The sequence below is a fragment of the Callithrix jacchus genome, chromosome 6 (assembly GCF_049354715.1).
Source record: "Callithrix jacchus isolate 240 chromosome 6, calJac240_pri, whole genome shotgun sequence".
In the NCBI taxonomy this organism is placed as follows: domain Eukaryota; kingdom Metazoa; phylum Chordata; class Mammalia; order Primates; family Cebidae; genus Callithrix; species Callithrix jacchus.
Genome location: NC_133507.1, coordinates 28,628,210 through 28,635,875, shown reverse-complemented (window position 1 = coordinate 28,635,875; position 7,666 = coordinate 28,628,210).

Genomic DNA, 7,666 nt, shown 5'->3' with positions numbered 1-7,666 from the left:
AGCCTCCGAATGTGCTGGGATTACATGCGTGAGGCACCGTTTTCAGCCTGCCATCTGGTTTTCTTATGTCACCAAGTGAATACAAGACCTGTGCCAACAGGACCCAGTATGATGTAATCCTCATGGTGTCTCTTTTTGTCTTATTGTAGGAGAAGCCTGCGGCCAAGTATCACCACCGTACGTATTCTGTTTCTTTTAAACAGTTACTGAGACGTAGTTGACATGCAAACCAATTCACCCATTTAAAGTAGGTTCCTTTCTGTATTAACTGGTTCTTCAAATGACGATTTCACATTGATGAGGTTGCCCTAGCTAGGAAGCCAAGGCTCTTTCGTTTGTTTCTGCCCCTCTTCTTTTTGTTCCTTCAGCACCAAGGAGAATGGTCCAGCAGCAGCTCGGTCCATGCGTGTCAAATGCCCAGCTCCATACACTCCAGCCCCGTCCACATTTCCCAATGCTCCTTGTGAGATTCCTCAGCAGCACCACTGCACTGACTGTCATTCTGTGTTCTCTTAGGTCCTGTTGAGGTTTTACAGGACCTCGTCCTAGAAGACATAGAGGACGAAGAGATGCCCCCTGCTGTGGTAAGATGCGTTTCTTAGTCTCGAAGAGAAATATTTCTTCCTGGGGCCTCTGGAATATCAAGTGAATATCATTTTTGACTGCCATTGTGAATGAGACCTCAGTTGTCATGGATTCTAGCGAGCAGTCAGTGGAGTTTCTGACCAACTGAGGCCTGATTGACGATGTCAGTCAAAAGATGGCATAACTCACAATCTGGTCGTGGGCATATTTCTCAGTAGCAACATTTTCTTCTTGAAAAGTAATTTCGTATTTTTCAGCCAGCATAGATACTTGCTAAATATTCCAAACCCACTGCATTTTCTGGAGGCAATCCCCTGTGCTCCATTAGGGGCATGTGGCTTCATCACTGTTTGACATTTGTTTTTTTTTTTTTAGCTTAGTTTTGTTTTTGAGACAGAGTCTCTCTGTCACCAGGGTCCAGTGCAGTGGTGTGATCTCAGATCACTGCAGCGTCCTCCTACTGCATTCAAGCAATTCTCCTGCCTCAAACTCTTGAGTAGCTGGACTGAAGTCTCTCACCACCACCCCACCCACCTTTCTTGTAGTTTTTAGCAGAGCCGGGTTCACCATGTTGGCCAGGATGGTCTCAATCTCTTGCCCTCATGATCTGCCCGCCTCAGCCTCCGAATGTGCTGGGATTACATGCGTGAGGCACCGTTTTCAGCCTGCCATCTGGTTTTCCTATGTCACCAAGTGAATACAAGACCTGTGCCAACAGGACCCAGCATGATGTCATCCTCATGGTGTTTCTTTTTGTCTGATTGCAGGAGAAGCCTGCGGCCAAGTATCACCACCGTACGTATTCTGTTTCTTTTAAACAGTTACTGAGACGTAGTTGACATGCAAACCAATTCACCCATTTAAAGTAGGTTCCTTTCTGTATTAACTGGTTCTTCAAATGACGATTTCACATTGATGAGGTTGCCCTAGCTAGGAAGCCAAGGCTCTTTCGTTTGTTTCTGCCCCTCTTCTTTTTGTTCCTTCAGCACCAAGGAGAATGGTCCAGCACCAGCTCGGTCCATGCGTGTCAAATGCCCAGCTCCATGCACTCCAGCCCCATCCACATTTCCCAGTGCTCCTGTGAGATTCCTCAGCAGCACCAGTGCACTGACTGTCACTCTGTGTTCTCTTAGGTCCTGTTGAGGTTTTACAGGACCTCGTCCTAGAAGACATAGAGGACGAAGAGATGCCCCCTGCTGTGGTAAGATGCATTTCTTAGTCTCGAAGAGAAATATTTCTTCCTGGGACCTCTGGAATATCAAGTGAATATCATTTTTGACTGCCATTGTGAATGAGACCTCAGTTGTCATGGACTCTAGCGAGCAGTCAGTGGAGTTTCTGACCAACTGAGGCCTGATTGACGACGTCAGTCAAAAGATGGCATAACTCACAATCTGGTCGTGGGCATATTTCTCAGTAGCAACATTTTCTTCTTGAAAAATGTATTCGTATTTTTCAGCCAGCATAGATACTTGCTAAATATTCCAAACCCACTGCATTTTCTGCAGGCAATCCCCTGTGCTCCATTAGGGGCGTGTGGCTTCATCACTGTTTGACATTTGTTTTTTTTTGTTTAGCTTAGTTTTGTTTTTGAGACAGAGTCTCTCTGTCACCAGGGTCCAGTGCAGTGGTGTGATCTCAGATCACTGCAGCGTCTTCCTACTGCATTCAAGCAATTCTCCTGCCTCAAACTCTTGAGTAGCTGGACTGAAGTCTCTCACCACCACCCCACCCACGTTTCTTGTAGTTTTTAGTAGAGCCGGGTTCACCATGTTGGCCAGGATGGTCTCAATCTCTTGCCCTCATGATCTGCCCGCCTCAGCCTCCGAATGTGCTGGGATTACATGCGTGAGGCACCGTTTTCAGCCTGCCATCTGGTTTTCCTATGTCACCAAGTGAATACAAGACCTGTGCCAACAGGACCCAGCATGATGTCATCCTCATGGTGTTTCTTTTTGTCTGATTGCAGGAGAAGCCTGCGGCCAAGTATCACCACCGTACGTATTCTGTTTCTTTTAAACAGTTACTGAGACGTAGTTGACATGCAAACCAATTCACCCATTTAAAGTAGGTTCCTTTCTGTATTAACTGGTTCTTCAAATGACGATTTCACATTGATGAGGTTGCCCTAGCTAGGAAGCCAAGGCTCTTTCGTTTGTTTCTGCCCCTCTTCTTTTTGTTCCTTCAGCACCAAGGAGAATGGTCCAGCACCAGCTCGGTCCATGCGTGTCAAATGCCCAGCTCCATGCACTCCAGCCCCATCCACATTTCCCAGTGCTCCTGTGAGATTCCTCAGCAGCACCAGTGCACTGACTGTCACTCTGTGTTCTCTTAGGTCCTGTTGAGGTTTTACAGGACCTCGTCCTAGAAGACATAGAGGACGAAGAGATGCCCCCTGCTGTGGTAAGATGCATTTCTTAGTCTCGAAGAGAAATATTTCTTCCTGGGACCTCTGGAATATCAAGTGAATATCATTTTTGACTGCCATTGTGAATGAGACCTCAGTTGTCATGGACTCTAGCGAGCAGTCAGTGGAGTTTCTGACCAACTGAGGCCTGATTGACGACGTCAGTCAAAAGATGGCATAACTCACAATCTGGTCGTGGGCATATTTCTCAGTAGCAACATTTTCTTCTTGAAAAATGTATTCGTATTTTTCAACCAGCATAGATACTTGCTAAATATTCCAAACCCACTGCATTTTCTGCAGGCAATCCCCTGTGCTCCATTAGGGGCGTGTGGCTTCATCACTGTTTGACATTTGTTTTTTTTTGTTTAGCTTAGTTTTGTTTTTGAGACAGAGTCTCTCTGTCACCAGGGTCCAGTGCAGTGGTGTGATCTCAGATCACTGCAGCGTCTTCCTACTGCATTCAAGCAATTCTCCTGCCTCAAACTCTTGAGTAGCTGGACTGAAGTCTCTCACCACCACCCCACCCACCTGTCTTGTATTTTTAGTAGAGCCGGGTTCACCATGTTGGCCAGGATGGTCTCAATCTCCTGCCCTCATGATCTGCCCGCCTCAGCCTCCGAATGTGCTGGGATTACATGCGTGAGGCACCGTTTTCAGCCTGCCATCTGGTTTTCCTATGTCACCAAGTGAATACAAGACCTGTGCCAACAGGACCCAGCATGATGTCATCCTCATGGTGTTTCTTTTTGTCTGATTGCAGGAGAAGCCTGCGGCCAAGTATCACCACCGTACGTATTCTGTTTCTTTTAAACAGTTACTGAGACGTAGTTGACATGCAAACCAATTCACCCATTTAAAGTAGGTTCCTTTCTGTATTAACTGGTTCTTCAAATGACGATTTCACATTGATGAGGTTGCCCTAGCTAGGAAGCCAAGGCTCTTTCGTTTGTTTCTGCCCCTCTTCTTTTTGTTCCTTCAGCACCAAGGAGAATGGTCCAGCACCAGCTCGGTCCATGCGTGTCAAATGCCCAGCTCCATGCACTCCAGCCCCATCCACATTTCCCAGTGCTCCTGTGAGATTCCTCAGCAGCACCAGTGCACTGACTGTCACTCTGTGTTCTCTTAGGTCCTGTTGAGGTTTTACAGGACCTCGTCCTAGAAGACATAGAGGACGAAGAGATGCCCCCTGCTGTGGTAAGATGCATTTCTTAGTCTCGAAGAGAAATATTTCTTCCTGGGACCTCTGGAATATCAAGTGAATATCATTTTTGACTGCCATTGTGAATGAGACCTCAGTTGTCATGGACTCTAGCGAGCAGTCAGTGGAGTTTCTGACCAACTGAGGCCTGATTGACGACGTCAGTCAAAAGATGGCATAACTCACAATCTGGTCGTGGGCATATTTCTCAGTAGCAACATTTTCTTCTTGAAAAATGTATTCGTATTTTTCAGCCAGCATAGATACTTGCTAAATATTCCAAACCCACTGCATTTTCTGCAGGCAATCCCCTGTGCTCCATTAGGGGCGTGTGGCTTCATCACTGTTTGACATTTGTTTTTTTTTGTTTAGCTTAGTTTTGTTTTTGAGACAGAGTCTCTCTGTCACCAGGGTCCAGTGCAGTGGTGTGATCTCAGATCACTGCAGCGTCTTCCTACTGCATTCAAGCAATTCTCCTGCCTCAAACTCTTGAGTAGCTGGACTGAAGTCTCTCACCACCACCCCACCCACGTTTCTTGTAGTTTTTAGTAGAGCCGGGTTCACCATGTTGGCCAGGATGGTCTCAATCTCTTGCCCTCATGATCTGCCCGCCTCAGCCTCCGAATGTGCTGGGATTACATGCGTGAGGCACCGTTTTCAGCCTGCCATCTGGTTTTCCTATGTCACCAAGTGAATACAAGACCTGTGCCAACAGGACCCAGCATGATGTCATCCTCATGGTGTTTCTTTTTGTCTGATTGCAGGAGAAGCCTGCGGCCAAGTATCACCACCGTACGTATTCTGTTTCTTTTAAACAGTTACTGAGACGTAGTTGACATGCAAACCAATTCACCCATTTAAAGTAGGTTCCTTTCTGTATTAACTGGTTCTTCAAATGACGATTTCACATTGATGAGGTTGCCCTAGCTAGGAAGCCAAGGCTCTTTCGTTTGTTTCTGCCCCTCTTCTTTTTGTTCCTTCAGCACCAAGGAGAATGGTCCAGCACCAGCTCGGTCCATGCGTGTCAAATGCCCAGCTCCATGCACTCCAGCCCCATCCACATTTCCCAGTGCTCCTGTGAGATTCCTCAGCAGCACCAGTGCACTGACTGTCACTCTGTGTTCTCTTAGGTCCTGTTGAGGTTTTACAGGACCTCGTCCTAGAAGACATAGAGGACGAAGAGATGCCCCCTGCTGTGGTAAGATGCATTTCTTAGTCTCGAAGAGAAATATTTCTTCCTGGGACCTCTGGAATATCAAGTGAATATCATTTTTGACTGCCATTGTGAATGAGACCTCAGTTGTCATGGACTCTAGCGAGCAGTCAGTGGAGTTTCTGACCAACTGAGGCCTGATTGACGACGTCAGTCAAAAGATGGCATAACTCACAATCTGGTCGTGGGCATATTTCTCAGTAGCAACATTTTCTTCTTGAAAAATGTATTCGTATTTTTCAACCAGCATAGATACTTGCTAAATATTCCAAACCCACTGCATTTTCTGCAGGCAATCCCCTGTGCTCCATTAGGGGCGTGTGGCTTCATCACTGTTTGACATTTGTTTTTTTTTGTTTAGCTTAGTTTTGTTTTTGAGACAGAGTCTCTCTGTCACCAGGGTCCAGTGCAGTGGTGTGATCTCAGATCACTGCAGCGTCTTCCTACTGCATTCAAGCAATTCTCCTGCCTCAAACTCTTGAGTAGCTGGACTGAAGTCTCTCACCACCACCCCACCCACCTGTCTTGTATTTTTAGTAGAGCCGGGTTCACCATGTTGGCCAGGATGGTCTCAATCTCCTGCCCTCATGATCTGCCCGCCTCAGCCTCCGAATGTGCTGGGATTACATGCGTGAGGCACCGTTTTCAGCCTGCCATCTGGTTTTCTTATGTCACCAAGTGAATACAAGACCTGTGCCAACAGGACCCAGTATGATGTAATCCTCATGGTGTCTCTTTTTGTCTTATTGTAGGAGAAGCCTGCAGCCAAGTATCACCACCGTACGTATTCTGTTTCTTTTAAACAGTTACTGAGACGTAGTTGACATGCAAACCAATTCACCCATTTAAAGTAGGTTCCTTTCTGTATTAACTGGTTCTTCAAATGACGATTTCACATTGATGAGGTTGCCCTAGCTAGGAAGCCAAGGCTCTTTCGTTTGTTTCTGCCCCTCTTCTTTTTGTTCCTTCAGCACCAAGGAGAATGGTCCAGCAGCAGCTCGGTCCATGCGTGTCAAATGCCCAGCTCCATACACTCCAGCCCCGTCCACATTTCCCAATGCTCCTTGTGAGATTCCTCAGCAGCACCAGTGCACTGACTGTCATTCTGTGTTCTTTTAGGTCCTGTTGAGGTTTTACAGGACCTCGTCCTAGAAGACATAGAGGATGAAGAGATGCCCCCTGCTGTGGTAAGATGCGTTTCTTAGTCTCGAAGAGAAATATTTCTTCCTGGGGCCTCTGGAATATCAAGTGAATATCATTTTTGACTGCCATTGTGAATGAGACCTCAGTTGTCATGGACTCTAGCGAGCAGTCAGTGGAGTTTCTGACCAACTGAGGCCTGATCGACGACGTCAGTCAAAAGATGGCATAACTCACAATCTGGTCGTGGGCATATTTCTCAGTAGCAACATTTTCTTCTTGAAAAGTAATTTCGTATTTTTCAGCCAGCATAGATACTTGCTAAATATTCCAAACCCACTGCATTTTCTGCAGGCAATCCCCTGTGCTCCATTAGGGGCGTGTGGCTTCATCACTGTTTGACATTTGTTTTTTTTTGTTTAGCTTAGTTTTGTTTTTGAGACAGAGTCTCTCTGTCACCAGGGTCCAGTGCAGTGGTGTGATCTCAGATCACTGCAGCGCCTTCCTACTGCATTCAAGCAATTCTCCTGCCTCAAACTCTTGAGTAGCTGGACTGAAGTCTCTCACCACCACCCCACCCACGTTTCTTGTAGTTTTTAGTAGAGCCGGGTTCACCATGTTGGCCAGGATGGTCTCAATCTCTTGCCCTCATGATCTGCCCGCCTCAGCCTCCGAATGTGCTGGGATTACATGCGTGAGGCACCGTTTTCAGCCTGCCATCTGGTTTTCCTATGTCACCAAGTGAATACAAGACCTGTGCCAACAGGACCCAGCATGATGTCATCCTCATGGTGTTTCTTTTTGTCTGATTGCAGGAGAAGCCTGCGGCCAAGTATCACCACCGTACGTATTCTGTTTCTTTTAAACAGTTACTGAGACGTAGTTGACATGCAAACCAATTCACCCATTTAAAGTAGGTTCCTTTCTGTATTAACTGGTTCTTCAAATGACGATTTCACATTGATGAGGTTGCCCTAGCTAGGAAGCCAAGGCTCTTTCGTTTGTTTCTGCCCCTCTTCTTTTTTTCCTTCAGCACCAAGGAGAATGGTCCAGCACCAGCTCGGTCCATGCGTGTCAAATGCCCAGCTCCATGCACTCCAGCCCCATCCACATTTCCCAG